The sequence below is a fragment of the Pygocentrus nattereri genome, chromosome 17 (genome assembly GCF_015220715.1).
Source record: "Pygocentrus nattereri isolate fPygNat1 chromosome 17, fPygNat1.pri, whole genome shotgun sequence".
Lineage (NCBI taxonomy): Eukaryota > Metazoa > Chordata > Actinopteri > Characiformes > Serrasalmidae > Pygocentrus > Pygocentrus nattereri.
In genome coordinates, this window is record NC_051227.1 from 3,803,361 (window position 1) to 3,820,404 (window position 17,044).

Genomic DNA, 17,044 nt, shown 5'->3' on the forward strand with positions numbered 1-17,044 from the left:
CAATTCCTTGCTGAAGAAATCTGTCTATCTATCTAATGTAACATCAGTTGTTACTTTATTGGAGATCAGTGTTGTATCAGATTGAGCCGTCTGGGATCTATCTATCTATCTATCTATCTATCTATCTATCTATCTATCTATCTATCTATCTATCTATCTATCTATCTATCTAATGTAACATCAATTGCTAACTTATTTGAGATCAGTGTTGTACCAGATTGACCCGCTAGAGGCAGAGTTTTCCCTCCTCGTTGCTCCAGACGTTTTCTGGTGTTGGTGGTATAGTGGTTAGCATAGCTGCCTTCCAAACAGTTGACCCGGGTTCGATTCCCGGCCAACGCAGCACTTTTGCACACCCACAATTCCCTGATGAAGAAATCAGTCTGTCTGTATCTATCTATCTATCTATCTATCTATCTAATGTAACATCAATTGTTACCTTATTGGAGATCAGTGTTGTACCAGATTGACCCGCTAGAGGCAGAGTTTTCCCTCCTCGTTGCTCCAGATGTTTTCCGGTGTTGGTGGTATAGTGGTTAGCATAGCTGCCTTCCAAGCAGTTGACCCGGGTTCGATTCCCGGCCAACGCAGCACTTTTGCACACCCACAATTCTATCTATCTATCTATCTATCTATCTATCTATCTATCTATCTATCTATCTATCTATCTATCTATCTATCTATCTATCTATCTAATGTAACATCAATTGTTACCTTATTGGAGATCAGTGTTGTAACAGATTGACCCGCTAGAGGCAGAGTTTTCCCTCCTCGTTGCTCCCGATCTTTTCAGGTGTTGGTGGTATAGTGGTTAGCATAGCTGCTAACCAAGCAACTGTTCCAAGCAGTTGACCCGCGTTCGATTCCCAGGCCAACGTAGCACTTTTGCACACCCACAATTCTATCTATCTATCTATCTATCTATCTATCTATCTATCTATCTATCTATCTATCTATCTATCTATCTATCTATCTATCTATCTATCTAATGTAACATCAATTGTTACCTTATTGGAGATCAGTGTTGTACCAGATTGACCCGCTAGAGGCAGAGTTTTCCCTCCTCATGGCTCCAGATGCTTTCCAGCGTTGGTGGTATAGTGGTTAGCATAGCTGCCTTCCAAGCAGTTGACCCAGGTTCGATTCCCGGCCAACGCAGCACTTTTGCACACCCACAATTCCCTGATGAAGAAATCTATCTATCTATCTATCTATCTATCTATCTATCTATCTATCTATCTATCTATCTATCTATCTATCTAATGTAACATCAATTGTTACCTTATTGGAGATCAGTGTTGTACCAGATTGACCCGCTAGAGGCAGAGTTTTCCCTCCTCGTTGGTCCAGATGTTTTCCTGTGTTGGTGGTATAGTGGTTAGCATAGCTGCTAACCAAGCAGCTGTTCCAAGCAGTTGACCTGGGTTCGATTCCCGGCCAACGCAGCACTTTTGCACACCCACAATTCCCTGATGAAGAAATCTATCTATCTATCTATCTATCTATCTATCTATCTATCTATCTATCTATCTATCTATCTATCTATCTATCTATCTATCTAATGTAACATCAATTGTTACCTTATTGGAGATCAGTGTTGTACCAGATTGACCCGCTAGAGGCAGAGTTTTCCCTCCTCGTTGCTCCCGATGTTTTCCGGTGTTGGTGGTATAGTGGTTAGCATAGCTGCTAACCAAGCAACTTTTCCAAGCAGTTGACCCGGGTTCGATTCCCGGCCAACGCAGCACTTTTGCACACCCACAATTCTATCTATCTATCTATCTATCTATCTATCTATCTATCTATCTATCTATCTATCTATCTATCTATATATCTAATGTAACATCAGTTGTTACCTTATTGGAGATCAGTGTTGTATCAGATTGAGCCGCTAGAGGCAGAGTTTTCCCTCCTCATGGCTCCAAATGCTTTCCAGCGTTGGTGGAATAGTGGTTAGCATAGCTGCCTTCCAAGCAGTTGACCCGAGTTCGATTCCCGGCCAACGCAGCACTTTTCCACACCCACAATTCCTTGCTGAAGAAATCTGTCTATCTATCTAATGTAACATCAGTTGTTACTTTATTGGAGATCAGTGTTGTATCAGATTGAGCCGTCTGAGATCTGTCTGTCTATCTATCTATCTATCTATCTATCTATCTATCTATCTATCTATCTATCTATCTATCTATCTATCTAATGTAACATCAATTGTTACCTTATTGGAGATCAGTGTTGTACCAGATTGACTCGCTAGAGGCAGAGTTTTCCCTCCTCGTTGCTCCAGATGTTTTCCGGTGTTGGTGGTATAGTGGTTAGCATAGCTGCTAATCAAGCAGCTGTTCCAAGCAATTGACCTGGGTTCGATTCCCGGCCAACGTAGCACTTTTGCACACCCACAATTCTATCTATCTATCTATCTATCTATCTATCTATCTATCTATCTATCTATCTATCTATCTATCTATCTATCTATCTATCTATCTAATGTAACATCAGTTGTTACCTTATTGGAGATCAGTGTTGTAGCAGATTGAGCCGCTAGAGGCAGAGTTTTCCCTCCTCATGGCTCCAGATGCTTTCCAGCGTTGGTGGTATAGTGGTTAGCATAGCTGCCTTCCCAGCAGTTGACCCGGGTTCGGTTCCCGGCCAACGCAGCACTTTTCCACACCCACAATTCCTTGCTGAAGAAATCTATCTATCTATCTAATGTAACATCAATTGTTACCTTATTGGAGATCAGTGTTGTACCAGATTGACCCGCTAGAGGCAGAGTTTTCCCTCCTCGTTGCTCCAGATGTTTTCCGGTGTTGGTGGTATAGTGGTTAGCATAGCTGCTAACCAAGCAGCTGTTCCAAGCAGTTGACCCGGGTTCGATTCCCGGCCAACGTAGCACTTTTGCACACCCACAATTCTATCTATCTGTCTATCTATCTATCTATCTATCTATCTATCTATCTATCTATCTATCTATCTAATGTAACATCAGTTGTTACCTTATTGGCGATGAGTGTTGTATCAGATTGAGCCGTCTGAGATTTGTCTGTCTGTCTGTCTGTCTGTCTGTCTTTCTGTCTGTCTATCTATCTATCTATCTATCTATCTATCTATCTATCTATCTATCTATCTATCTATCTATCTATCTATCTATCTATCTAATGTAACATCAATTTTTACCTTATTGGAGATCAGTGTTGTACCAGATTGACCCGCTAGAGGCAGAGTTTTCCCTCCTCGTTGCTCCAGATCTTTTCCGGTGTTGGTGGTATAGTGGTTAGCGTAGCTGCTAACCAAGCAGCTGTTACAAGCAGTTGACCCGGGTTCGATTCCCGGCCAACGTAGCACTTTTGCACACCCACAATTCTATCTATCTATCTATCTATCTATCTATCTATCTATCTATCTATGTAATGTAACATCAGTTGTTACCTTATTGGAGATCAGTGTTGTACCAGATTGAGCCGCTAGAGGCAGAGTTTTCCCTCCTCATGGCTCCAGATGCTTTCCAGCGTTGGTCGTATAGTGGTTAGCATAGCTGCCTTCCAAGCAGTTGACCCGGGTTCGATTCCCGGCCACCGCAGCACTTTTCCACACCCACAATTCCTTGCTGAAGAAATCTGTCTATCTATCTAATGTAACATCAGTTGGTACTTTATTGGAGATCAGTGTTGTATCAGATTGAGCCGTCTGGGATCTATCTATCTATCTATCTATCTATCTATCTATCTATCTATCTATCTATCTATCTATCTATCTAATGTAACATCAATTGCTAACTTATTTGAGATCAGTGTTGTACCAGATTGACCCGCTAGAGGCAGAGTTTTCCCTCCTCGTTGCTCCAGATGTTTTCTGGTGTTGGTGGTATAGTGGTTAGCATAGCTGCCTTTCAAGCAGTTGACCCGGGTTCGATTCCCGGCCAACGCAGCACTTTTGCACACCCACAATTCCCTGATGAAGAAATCAGTCTGTCTGTATCTATCTATCTATCTATCTATCTATCTATCTATCTATCTATCTATCTATCTATCTAATGTAACATCAGTTGTTACCTTATTGGCGATGAGTGTTGTATCAGATTGAGCCGTCTGAGATTTGTCTGTCTGTCTGTCTGTCTGTCTGTCTTTCTGTCTGTCTATCTATCTATCTATCTATCTATCTATCTATCTATCTATCTATCTATCTATCTATCTATCTATCTATCTATCTATCTAATGTAACATCAATTTTTACCTTATTGGAGATCAGTGTTGTACCAGATTGACCCGCTAGAGGCAGAGTTTTCCCTCCTCGTTGCTCCAGATCTTTTCCGGTGTTGGTGGTATAGTGGTTAGCGTAGCTGCTAACCAAGCAGCTGTTACAAGCAGTTGACCCGGGTTCGATTCCCGGCCACCGTAGCACTTTTGCACACCCACAATTCTATCTATCTATCTATCTATCTATCTATCTATCTATCTATCTATGTAATGTAACATCAGTTGTTACCTTATTGGAGATCAGTGTTGTACCAGATTGAGCCGCTAGAGGCAGAGTTTTCCCTCCTCATAGCTCCAGATGCTTTCCAGCATTGGTGGTATAGTGGTTAGCATAGCTGCCTTCCAAGCAGTTGACCCGGGTTCGATTCCCGGCCAACGCAGCACTTTTCCACACCCACAATTCCTTGCTGAAGAAATCTGTCTATCTATCTAATGTAACATCAGTTGGTACTTTATTGGAGATCAGTGTTGTATCAGATTGAGCCGTCTGGGATCTATCTATCTATCTATCTATCTATCTATCTATCTATCTATCTATCTATCTATCTATCTATCTATCTATCTATCTATCTATCTATCTATCTATCTATCTATCTATCTATCTATCTAATGTAACATCAATTGCTAACTTATTTGAGATCAGTGTTGTACCAGATTGACCCGCTAGAGGCAGAGTTTTCCCTCCTCGTTGCTCCAAATGTTTTCTGGTGTTGGTGGTATAGTGGTTAGCATAGCTGCCTTTCAAGCAGTTGACCCGGGTTCGATTCCCGGCCAACGCAGCACTTTTGCACACCCACAATTCCCTGATGAAGAAATCAGTCTGTCTGTATCTATCTATCTATCTATCTATCTATCTATCTATCTATCTATCTATCTAATGTAACATCAATTGTTACCTTATTGGAGATCAGTGTTGTACCAGATTGACCCGCTAGAGGCAGAGTTTTCCCTCCTCGTTGCTCCAGATGTTTTCCGGTGTTGGTGGTATAGTGGTTAGCATAGCTGCTAACCAAGCAGCTGTTCCAAGCAGTTGAGCCGCGTTCAATTCCCGGCCAACGTAGCACTTTTGCACACCCACAATTCTATCTATCTATCTATCTATCTATCTATCTATCTATCTATCTATCTATCTATCTATCTATCTATCTAATGTAACATCAGTTGTTACCTTATTCGAGATCAGTGTTGTACCAGATTGAGCCGCTAGAGGCAGAGTTTTCCCTCCTCATGGCTCCAGATGCTTTCCAGCGTTGGTGGTATAGTGGTTAGCATAGCTGCCTTCCAAGCAGTTGACGCGGGTTCGATTCCCGGCCAACGCAGCACTTTTGCACACCCACAATTCCCTGATGAAGAAATCTATCTATCTATCTATCTATCTATCTATCTATCTATCTATCTATCTATCTATCTAATGTAACATCAATTGTTACCTTATTGGAGATCAGTGTTGTACCAGATTGACCCGCTAGAGGCAGAGTTTTCCCTCCTCGTTGCTCCAGATGTTTTCCGGTGTTGGTGGTATAGTGGTTAGCATAGCTACTAACCAAGCAGCTGTTCCAAGCAGTTGACCCGGGTTCGATTCCCGGCCAACGCAGCACTTTTGCACACCCACAATTTCCTGATGAAGAAATCTATCTATCTATCTATCTATCTATCTATCTATCTATCTATCTATCTATCTATCTATCTATCTATCTATCTATCTATCTATCTAATGTAACATCAATTGTTACCTTATTGGAGATCAGTGTTGTACCAGATTGACCCGCTAGAGGCAGAGTTTTCCCTCCTCGTTGCTCCAGATGTTTTCCGGTGTTGGTGGTATAGTGGTTAGCATAGCTGCTAACCAAGCAGCTGTTCCAAGCAGTTGACCCGGGTTCGATTCCCGGCCAACGCAGCACTTTTGCACACCCACAATTCTATCTATCTATCTATCTATCTATCTATCTATCTATCTATCTATCTATCTATCTATCTATCTATCTATCTATCTATCTATATATCTAATGTAACATCAGTTGTTACCTTATTGGAGATCAGTGTTGTACCAGATTGAGCCGCTAGAGGCAGAGTTTTCCCTCCTCATGGCTCCAGATGCTTTCCAGCGTTGGTGGAATAGTGGTTAGCATAGCTGCCTTCCAAGCAGTTGACCCGGTTTCGATTCCCGGCCAACGCAGCACTTTTCCACACCCACAATTCCTTGCTGAAGAAATCTGTCTATCTATCTAATGTAACATCAGTTGTTACTTTATTGGAGATCAGTGTTGTATCAGATTGAGCCGTCTGAGATCTGTCTATCTATCTATCTATCTATCTATCTATCTATCTATCTATCTATCTATCTATCTATCTATCTATCTATCTATCTAATGTAACATCAGTTGTTACCTTATTGGCGATGAGTGTTGTATCAGATTGAGCCGTCTGAGATTTGTCTGTCTGTCTGTCTGTCTGTCTGTCTTTCTGTCTGTCTATCTATCTATCTATCTATCTATCTATCTATCTATCTATCTATCTATCTATCTATCTATCTATCTATCTAATGTAACATCAATTTTTACCTTATTGGAGATCAGTGTTGTACCAGATTGACCCGCTAGAGGCAGAGTTTTCCCTCCTCGTTGCTCCAGATCTTTTCCGGTGTTGGTGGTATAGTGGTTAGCGTAGCTGCTAACCAAGCAGCTGTTACAAGCAGTTGACCCGGGTTCGATTCCCGGCCAACGTAGCACTTTTGCACACCCACAATTCTATCTATCTATCTATCTATCTATCTATCTATCTATCTATGTAATGTAACATCAGTTGTTACCTTATTGGAGATCAGTGTTGTACCAGATTGAGCCGCTAGAGGCAGAGTTTTCCCTCCTCATGGCTCCAGATGCTTTCCAGCGTTGGTCGTATAGTGGTTAGCATAGCTGCCTTCCAAGCAGTTGACCCGGGTTCGATTCCCGGCCACCGCAGCACTTTTCCACACCCACAATTCCTTGCTGAAGAAATCTGTCTATCTATCTAATGTAACATCAGTTGGTACTTTATTGGAGATCAGTGTTGTATCAGATTGAGCCGTCTGGGATCTATCTATCTATCTATCTATCTATCTATCTATCTATCTATCTATCTATCTATCTATCTATCTATCTATCTATCTAATGTAACATCAATTGCTAACTTATTTGAGATCAGTGTTGTACCAGATTGACCCGCTAGAGGCAGAGTTTTCCCTCCTCGTTGCTCCAGATGTTTTCTGGTGTTGGTGGTATAGTGGTTAGCATAGCTGCCTTTCAAGCAGTTGACCCGGGTTCGATTCCCGGCCAACGCAGCACTTTTGCACACCCACAATTCCCTGATGAAGAAATCAGTCTGTCTGTATCTATCTATCTATCTATCTATCTATCTATCTATCTATCTATCTATCTATCTATCTATCTATCTATCTATCTATCTATCTATCTAATGTAACATCAGTTGTTACCTTATTGGCGATGAGTGTTGTATCAGATTGAGCCGTCTGAGATTTGTCTGTCTGTCTGTCTGTCTGTCTGTCTTTCTGTCTGTCTATCTATCTATCTATCTATCTATCTATCTATCTATCTATCTATCTATCTATCTATCTATCTATCTATCTATCTATCTAATGTAACATCAATTTTTACCTTATTGGAGATCAGTGTTGTACCAGATTGACCCGCTAGAGGCAGAGTTTTCCCTCCTCGTTGCTCCAGATCTTTTCCGGTGTTGGTGGTATAGTGGTTAGCGTAGCTGCTAACCAAGCAGCTGTTACAAGCAGTTGACCCGGGTTCGATTCCCGGCCACCGTAGCACTTTTGCACACCCACAATTCTATCTATCTATCTATCTATCTATCTATCTATCTATCTATCTATGTAATGTAACATCAGTTGTTACCTTATTGGAGATCAGTGTTGTACCAGATTGAGCCGCTAGAGGCAGAGTTTTCCCTCCTCATAGCTCCAGATGCTTTCCAGCATTGGTGGTATAGTGGTTAGCATAGCTGCCTTCCAAGCAGTTGACCCGGGTTCGATTCCCGGCCAACGCAGCACTTTTCCACACCCACAATTCCTTGCTGAAGAAATCTGTCTATCTATCTAATGTAACATCAGTTGGTACTTTATTGGAGATCAGTGTTGTATCAGATTGAGCCGTCTGGGATCTATCTATCTATCTATCTATCTATCTATCTATCTATCTATCTATCTATCTATCTATCTATCTATCTGTCTATCTATCTATCTATCTATCTATCTATCTATCTATCTATCTAATGTAACATCAATTGCTAACTTATTTGAGATCAGTGTTGTACCAGATTGACCCGCTAGAGGCAGAGTTTTCCCTCCTCGTTGCTCCAAATGTTTTCTGGTGTTGGTGGTATAGTGGTTAGCATAGCTGCCTTTCAAGCAGTTGACCCGGGTTCGATTCCCGGCCAACGCAGCACTTTTGCACACCCACAATTCCCTGATGAAGAAATCAGTCTGTCTGTATCTATCTATCTATCTATCTATCTATCTATCTATCTATCTATCTATCTAATGTAACATCAATTGTTACCTTATTGGAGATCAGTGTTGTACCAGATTGACCCGCTAGAGGCAGAGTTTTCCCTCCTCGTTGCTCCAGATGTTTTCCGGTGTTGGTGGTATAGTGGTTAGCATAGCTGCTAACCAAGCAGCTGTTCCAAGCAGTTGAGCCGCGTTCAATTCCCGGCCAACGTAGCACTTTTGCACACCCACAATTCTATCTATCTATCTATCTATCTATCTATCTATCTATCTATCTATCTATCTATCTATCTATCTATCTAATGTAACATCAGTTGTTACCTTATTCGAGATCAGTGTTGTACCAGATTGAGCCGCTAGAGGCAGAGTTTTCCCTCCTCATGGCTCCAGATGCTTTCCAGCGTTGGTGGTATAGTGGTTAGCATAGCTGCCTTCCAAGCAGTTGACGCGGGTTCGATTCCCGGCCAACGCAGCACTTTTGCACACCCACAATTCCCTGATGAAGAAATCTATCTATCTATCTATCTATCTATCTATCTATCTATCTATCTATCTATCTATCTATCTATCTATCTAATGTAACATCAATTGTTACCTTATTGGAGATCAGTGTTGTACCAGATTGACCCGCTAGAGGCAGAGTTTTCCCTCCTCGTTGCTCCAGATGTTTTCCGGTGTTGGTGGTATAGTGGTTAGCATAGCTACTAACCAAGCAGCTGTTCCAAGCAGTTGACCCGGGTTCGATTCCCGGCCAACGCAGCACTTTTGCACACCCACAATTTCCTGATGAAGAAATCTATCTATCTATCTATCTATCTATCTATCTATCTATCTATCTATCTATCTATCTATCTATCTATCTATCTATCTATCTATCTATCTATCTTATGTAACATCAATTGTTACCTTATTGGAGATCAGTGTTGTACCAGATTGACCCGCTAGAGGCAGAGTTTTCCCTCCTCGTTGCTCCAGATGTTTTCCGGTGTTGGTGGTATAGTGGTTAGCATAGCTGCTAACCAAGCAGCTGTTCCAAGCAGTTGACCCGGGTTCGATTCCCGGCCAACGCAGCACTTTTGCACACCCACAATTCTATCTATCTATCTATCTATCTATCTATCTATCTATCTATCTATCTATCTATCTATCTATCTATCTATCTATCTATCTATCTATATATCTAATGTAACATCAGTTGTTACCTTATTGGAGATCAGTGTTGTACCAGATTGAGCCGCTAGAGGCAGAGTTTTCCCTCCTCATGGCTCCAGATGCTTTCCAGCGTTGGTGGAATAGTGGTTAGCATAGCTGCCTTCCAAGCAGTTGACCCGGTTTCGATTCCCGGCCAACGCAGCACTTTTCCACACCCACAATTCCTTGCTGAAGAAATCTGTCTATCTATCTAATGTAACATCAGTTGTTACTTTATTGGAGATCAGTGTTGTATCAGATTGAGCCGTCTGAGATCTGTCTATCTATCTATCTATCTATCTATCTATCTATCTATCTATCTATCTATCTATCTATCTATCTATCTATCTAATGTAACATCAGTTGTTACCTTATTGGCGATGAGTGTTGTATCAGATTGAGCCGTCTGAGATTTGTCTGTCTGTCTGTCTGTCTGTCTGTCTTTCTGTCTGTCTATCTATCTATCTATCTATCTATCTATCTATCTATCTATCTATCTATCTATCTATCTATCTATCTATCTAATGTAACATCAATTTTTACCTTATTGGAGATCAGTGTTGTACCAGATTGACCCGCTAGAGGCAGAGTTTTCCCTCCTCGTTGCTCCAGATCTTTTCCGGTGTTGGTGGTATAGTGGTTAGCGTAGCTGCTAACCAAGCAGCTGTTACAAGCAGTTGACCCGGGTTCGATTCCCGGCCAACGTAGCACTTTTGCACACCCACAATTCTATCTATCTATCTATCTATCTATCTATCTATCTATCTATGTAATGTAACATCAGTTGTTACCTTATTGGAGATCAGTGTTGTACCAGATTGAGCCGCTAGAGGCAGAGTTTTCCCTCCTCATGGCTCCAGATGCTTTCCAGCGTTGGTCGTATAGTGGTTAGCATAGCTGCCTTCCAAGCAGTTGACCCGGGTTCGATTCCCGGCCACCGCAGCACTTTTCCACACCCACAATTCCTTGCTGAAGAAATCTGTCTATCTATCTAATGTAACATCAGTTGGTACTTTATTGGAGATCAGTGTTGTATCAGATTGAGCCGTCTGGGATCTATCTATCTATCTATCTATCTATCTATCTATCTATCTATCTATCTATCTATCTATCTATCTATCTATCTATCTAATGTAACATCAATTGCTAACTTATTTGAGATCAGTGTTGTACCAGATTGACCCGCTAGAGGCAGAGTTTTCCCTCCTCGTTGCTCCAGATGTTTTCTGGTGTTGGTGGTATAGTGGTTAGCATAGCTGCCTTTCAAGCAGTTGACCCGGGTTCGATTCCCGGCCAACGCAGCACTTTTGCACACCCACAATTCCCTGATGAAGAAATCAGTCTGTCTGTATCTATCTATCTATCTATCTATCTATCTATCTATCTATCTATCTATCTATCTATCTATCTATCTATCTATCTATCTATCTATCTAATGTAACATCAGTTGTTACCTTATTGGCGATGAGTGTTGTATCAGATTGAGCCGTCTGAGATTTGTCTGTCTGTCTGTCTGTCTGTCTGTCTTTCTGTCTGTCTATCTATCTATCTATCTATCTATCTATCTATCTATCTATCTATCTATCTATCTATCTATCTATCTATCTATCTAATGTAACATCAATTTTTACCTTATTGGAGATCAGTGTTGTACCAGATTGACCCGCTAGAGGCAGAGTTTTCCCTCCTCGTTGCTCCAGATCTTTTCCGGTGTTGGTGGTATAGTGGTTAGCGTAGCTGCTAACCAAGCAGCTGTTACAAGCAGTTGACCCGGGTTCGATTCCCGGCCACCGTAGCACTTTTGCACACCCACAATTCTATCTATCTATCTATCTATCTATCTATCTATCTATGTAATGTAACATCAGTTGTTACCTTATTGGAGATCAGTGTTGTACCAGATTGAGCCGCTAGAGGCAGAGTTTTCCCTCCTCATAGCTCCAGATGCTTTCCAGCATTGGTGGTATAGTGGTTAGCATAGCTGCCTTCCAAGCAGTTGACCCGGGTTCGATTCCCGGCCAACGCAGCACTTTTCCACACCCACAATTCCTTGCTGAAGAAATCTGTCTATCTATCTAATGTAACATCAGTTGGTACTTTATTGGAGATCAGTGTTGTATCAGATTGAGCCGTCTGGGATCTATCTATCTATCTATCTATCTATCTATCTATCTATCTATCTATCTATCTATCTATCTATCTATCTATCTATCTATCTATCTATCTATCTATCTATCTATCTATCTATCTATCTAATGTAACATCAATTGCTAACTTATTTGAGATCAGTGTTGTACCAGATTGACCCGCTAGAGGCAGAGTTTTCCCTCCTCGTTGCTCCAAATGTTTTCTGGTGTTGGTGGTATAGTGGTTAGCATAGCTGCCTTTCAAGCAGTTGACCCGGGTTCGATTCCCGGCCAACGCAGCACTTTTGCACACCCACAATTCCCTGATGAAGAAATCAGTCTGTCTGTATCTATCTATCTATCTATCTATCTATCTATCTATCTATCTATCTATCTATCTATCTATCTATCTAATGTAACATCAATTGTTACCTTATTGGAGATCAGTGTTGTACCAGATTGACCCGCTAGAGGCAGAGTTTTCCCTCCTCGTTGCTCCAGATGTTTTCCGGTGTTGGTGGTATAGTGGTTAGCATAGCTGCTAACCAAGCAGCTGTTCCAAGCAGTTGAGCCGCGTTCAATTCCCGGCCAACGTAGCACTTTTGCACACCCACAATTCTATCTATCTATCTATCTATCTATCTATCTATCTATCTATCTATCTATCTATCTATCTATCTATCTATCTATCTATCTAATGTAACATCAGTTGTTACCTTATTCGAGATCAGTGTTGTACCAGATTGAGCCGCTAGAGGCAGAGTTTTCCCTCCTCATGGCTCCAGATGCTTTCCAGCGTTGGTGGTATAGTGGTTAGCATAGCTGCCTTCCAAGCAGTTGACCCGGGTTCGATTCCCGGCCAACGCAGCACTTTTGCACACCCACAATTCCCTGATGAAGAAATCTATCTATCTATCTATCTATCTATCTATCTATCTATCTATCTATCTATCTATCTATCTATCTATCTAATGTAACATCAATTGTTACCTTATTGGAGATCAGTGTTGTACCAGATTGACCCGCTAGAGGCAGAGTTTTCCCTCCTCGTTGCTCCAGATGTTTTCCGGTGTTGGTGGTATAGTGGTTAGCATAGCTGCTAACCAAGCAGCTGTTCCAAGCAGTTGACCCGGGTTCGATTCCCGGCCAACGCAGCACTTTTGCACACCCACAATTTCCTGATGAAGAAATCTATCTATCTATCTATCTATCTATCTATCTATCTATCTATCTATCTATCTATCTATCTATCTATCTATCTATCTAATGTAACATCAATTGTTACCTTATTGGAGATCAGTGTTGTACCAGATTGACCCGCTAGAGGCAGAGTTTTCCCTCCTCGTTGCTCCAGATGTTTTCCGGTGTTGGTGGTATAGTGGTTAGCATAGCTGCTAACCAAGCAGCTGTTCCAAGCAGTTGACCCGGGTTCGATTCCCGGCCAACGCAGCACTTTTGCACACCCACAATTCTATCTATCTATCTATCTATCTATCTATCTATCTATCTATCTATCTATATATCTAATGTAACATCAGTTGTTACCTTATTGGAGATCAGTGTTGTACCAGATTGAGCCGCTAGAGGCAGAGTTTTCCCTCCTCATGGCTCCAGATGCTTTCCAGCGTTGGTGGAATAGTGGTTAGCATAGCTGCCTTCCAAGCAGTTGACCCGGTTTCGATTCCCGGCCAACGCAGCACTTTTCCACACCCACAATTCCTTGCTGAAGAAATCTGTCTATCTATCTAATGTAACATCAGTTGTTACTTTATTGGAGATCAGTGTTGTATCAGATTGAGCCGTCTGAGATCTGTCTGTCTATCTATCTATCTATCTATCTATCTATCTATCTATCTATCTATCTATCTATCTATCTATCTATCTAATGTAACATCAATTGTTACCTTATTGGAGATCAGTGTTGTACCAGATTGACTCGCTAGAGGCAGAGTTTTCCCTCCTCGTTGCTCCAGATGTTTTCCGGTGTTGGTGGTATAGTGGTTAGCATAGCTGCTAATCAAGCAGCTGTTCCAAGCAATTGACCTGGGTTCGATTCCCGGCCAACGTAGCACTTTTGCACACCCACAATTCTATCTATCTATCTATCTATCTATCTATCTATCTATCTATCTATCTATCTATCTATCTATCTATCTATCTATCTAATGTAACATCAGTTGTTACCTTATTGGAGATCAGTGTTGTAGCAGATTGAGCCGCTAGAGGCAGAGTTTTCCCTCCTCATGGCTCCAGATGCTTTCCAGCGTTGGTGGTATAGTGGTTAGCATAGCTGCCTTCCCAGCAGTTGACCCGGGTTCGATTCCCGGCCAACGCAGCACTTTTGCACACCCACAATTCCCTGATGAAGAAATCTATCTATCTATCTATCTATCTATCTATCTATCTATCTATCTATCTATCTATCTAATGTAACATCAATTGTTACCTTATTGGAGATCAGTGTTGTACCAGATTGACCCGCTAGAGGCAGAGTTTTCCCTCCTCGTTGCTCCAGATGTTTTCCGGTGTTGGTGGTATAGTGGTTAGCATAGCTGCTAACCAAGCAGCTGTTCCAAGCAGTTGACCCGGGTTCGATTCCCGGCCAACGCAGCACTTTTGCACACCCACAATTCTATCTATCTATCTATCTATCTATCTATCTATCTATCTATCTATCTATGTAATGTAACATCAGTTGTTACCTTATTGGAGATCAGTGTTGTACCAGATTGAGCCGCTAGAGGCAGAGTTTTCCCTCCTCATGGCTCCAGATGCTTTCCAGCATTGGTGGTATAGTGGTTAGCATAGCTGCCTTCCAAGCAGTTGACCCGGGTTCGATTCCCGGCCAACGCAGCACTTTTCCACACCCACAATTCCTTGCTGAAGAAATCTGTCTATCTATCTAATGTAACATCAGTTGGTACTTTATTGGAGATCAGTGTTGTATCAGATTGAGCCGTCTGGGATCTATCTATCTATCTATCTATCTATCTATCTATCTGTCTATCTATCTATCTATCTATCTATCTATCTATCTATCTATCTATCTATCTATCTATCTATCTATCTATCTAATGTAACATCAATTGCTAACTTATTTGAGATCAGTGTTGTACCAGATTGACCCGCTAGAGGCAGAGTTTTCCCTCCTCGTTGCTCCAAATGTTTTCTGGTGTTGGTGGTATAGTGGTTATTATAGCTGCCTTTCAAGCAGTTGACCCGGGTTCGATTCCCGGCCAACGCAGCACTTTTGCACACCCACAATTCCCTGATGAAGAAATCAGTCTGTCTGTATCTATCTATCTATCTATCTATCTATCTATCTATCTATCTATCTATCTATCTATCTATCTATCTATCTAATGTAACATCAATTGTTACCTTATTGGAGATCAGTGTTGTACCAGATTGACCCGCTAGAGGCAGAGTTTTCCCTCCTCGTTGCTCCAGATGTTTTCCGGTGTTGGTGGTATAGTGGTTAGCATAGCTGCTAACCAAGCAGCTGTTCCAAGCAGTTGACCCGGGTTCGATTCCCGGCCAACGTAGCACTTTTGCACACCCACAATTCTATCTATCTATCTATCTATCTATCTATCTATCTATCTATCTATCTATCTATCTATCTATCTATCTATCTATCTATCTATCTATCTAATGTAACATCCGTTGTTACCTTATTGGCGATGAATGTTGTATCAGATTGAGCCGTCTGAGATTTGTCTGTCTGTCTGTCTGTCTGTCTGTCTTTCTGTCTGTCTATCTATCTATCTATCTATCTATCTATCTATCTATCTATCTATCTATCTATCTATCTATCTATCTATCTATCTAATGTAACATCAATTTTTACCTTATTGGAGATCAGTGTTGTACCAGATTGACCCGCTAGAGGCAGAGTTTTCCCTCCTCGTTGCTCCAGATCTTTTCCGGTGTTGGTGGTATAGTGGTTAGCGTAGCTGCTAACCAAGCAGCTGTTACAAGCAGTTGACCCGGGTTCGATTCCCGGCCAACATAGCACTTTTGCACACCCACAATTCTATCTATCTATCTATCTATCTATCTATCTATGTAATGTAACATCAGTTGTTACCTTATTGGAGATCAGTGTTGTACCAGATTGAGCCGCTAGAGGCAGAGTTTTCCCTCCTCATGGCTCCAGATGCTTTCCAGCGTTGGTGGTATAGTGGTTAGCATAGCTGCCTTCCAAGCAGTTGACCCGGGTTCGATTCCCGGCCAACGCAGCACTTTTCCACACCCACAATTCCTTGCTGAAGAAATCTGTCTATCTATCTAATGTAACATCAGTTGGTACTTTATTGGAGATCAGTGTTGTATCAGATTGAGCCGTCTGGGATCTATCTATCTATCTATCTATCTATCTATCTATCTATCTATCTATCTATCTATCTATCTATCTATCTATCTAATGTACCATCAATTGTTACCTTATTGGAGATCAGTGTTGTACCAGATTGACCCGCTAGAGGCAGAGTTTTCCCTCCTCGTTGCTCCAGATGTTTTCCGGTGTTGGTGGTATAGTGGTTAGCATAGCTGCCTTCCAAGCAGTTGACCCGGGTTCGATTCCCGGCCAACGCAGCCCTTTTGCACACCCACAATTCCCTGATGAAGAAATCTATCTATCTATCTATCTATCTATCTATCTATCTATCTATCTATCTATCTATCTATCTATCTATCTATCTATCTAATGTAACATCAATTGTTACCTTATTGGAGATCAGTGTTGTACCAGATTGACCCGCTAGAGGCAGAGTTTTCCCTCCTCGTTGCTCCAGATGTTTTCCGGTGTTGGTGGTATAGTGGTTAGCATAGCTGTTAACCAAGCAGCTGTTCCAAGCAGTTGACCCGGGTTCGATTCCCGGCCAACGTAGCACTTTTGCACACCCACAATTCTATCTATCTATCTATCTATCTATCTATCTATCTATCTATCT

The 17,044-nt window shown here is 41.6% G+C and overlaps 7 non-coding genes across 7 annotated transcripts; all 7 read left to right on the forward strand.

The window, feature by feature from the left end:
* The first annotated feature begins 3,852 nt into the window (after positions 1-3,852).
* Positions 3,853-3,924, forward strand: trnae-uuc. Its single transcript has one exon. It is a non-coding gene; the product is annotated as a tRNA-Glu (tRNA).
* Positions 3,925-4,960: 1,036 nt separating this feature from the next.
* On the forward strand, positions 4,961-5,032 carry trnae-uuc. Its single transcript has one exon. It is a non-coding gene; the product is annotated as a tRNA-Glu (tRNA).
* A 2,468-nt stretch (positions 5,033-7,500) lies between these two features.
* Positions 7,501-7,572, forward strand: trnae-uuc. Its single transcript has one exon. It is a non-coding gene; the product is annotated as a tRNA-Glu (tRNA).
* A 1,060-nt stretch (positions 7,573-8,632) lies between these two features.
* On the forward strand, positions 8,633-8,704 carry trnae-uuc. The gene has a single exon. It is a non-coding gene; the product is annotated as a tRNA-Glu (tRNA).
* Positions 8,705-11,192: 2,488 nt separating this feature from the next.
* Positions 11,193-11,264, forward strand: trnae-uuc. The gene has a single exon. It is a non-coding gene; the product is annotated as a tRNA-Glu (tRNA).
* Positions 11,265-12,316: 1,052 nt separating this feature from the next.
* Positions 12,317-12,388, forward strand: trnae-uuc. Its single transcript has one exon. It is a non-coding gene; the product is annotated as a tRNA-Glu (tRNA).
* Positions 12,389-15,261: 2,873 nt separating this feature from the next.
* On the forward strand, positions 15,262-15,333 carry trnae-uuc. The gene has a single exon. It is a non-coding gene; the product is annotated as a tRNA-Glu (tRNA).
* The last annotated feature ends 1,711 nt before the right edge of the window (positions 15,334-17,044 follow it).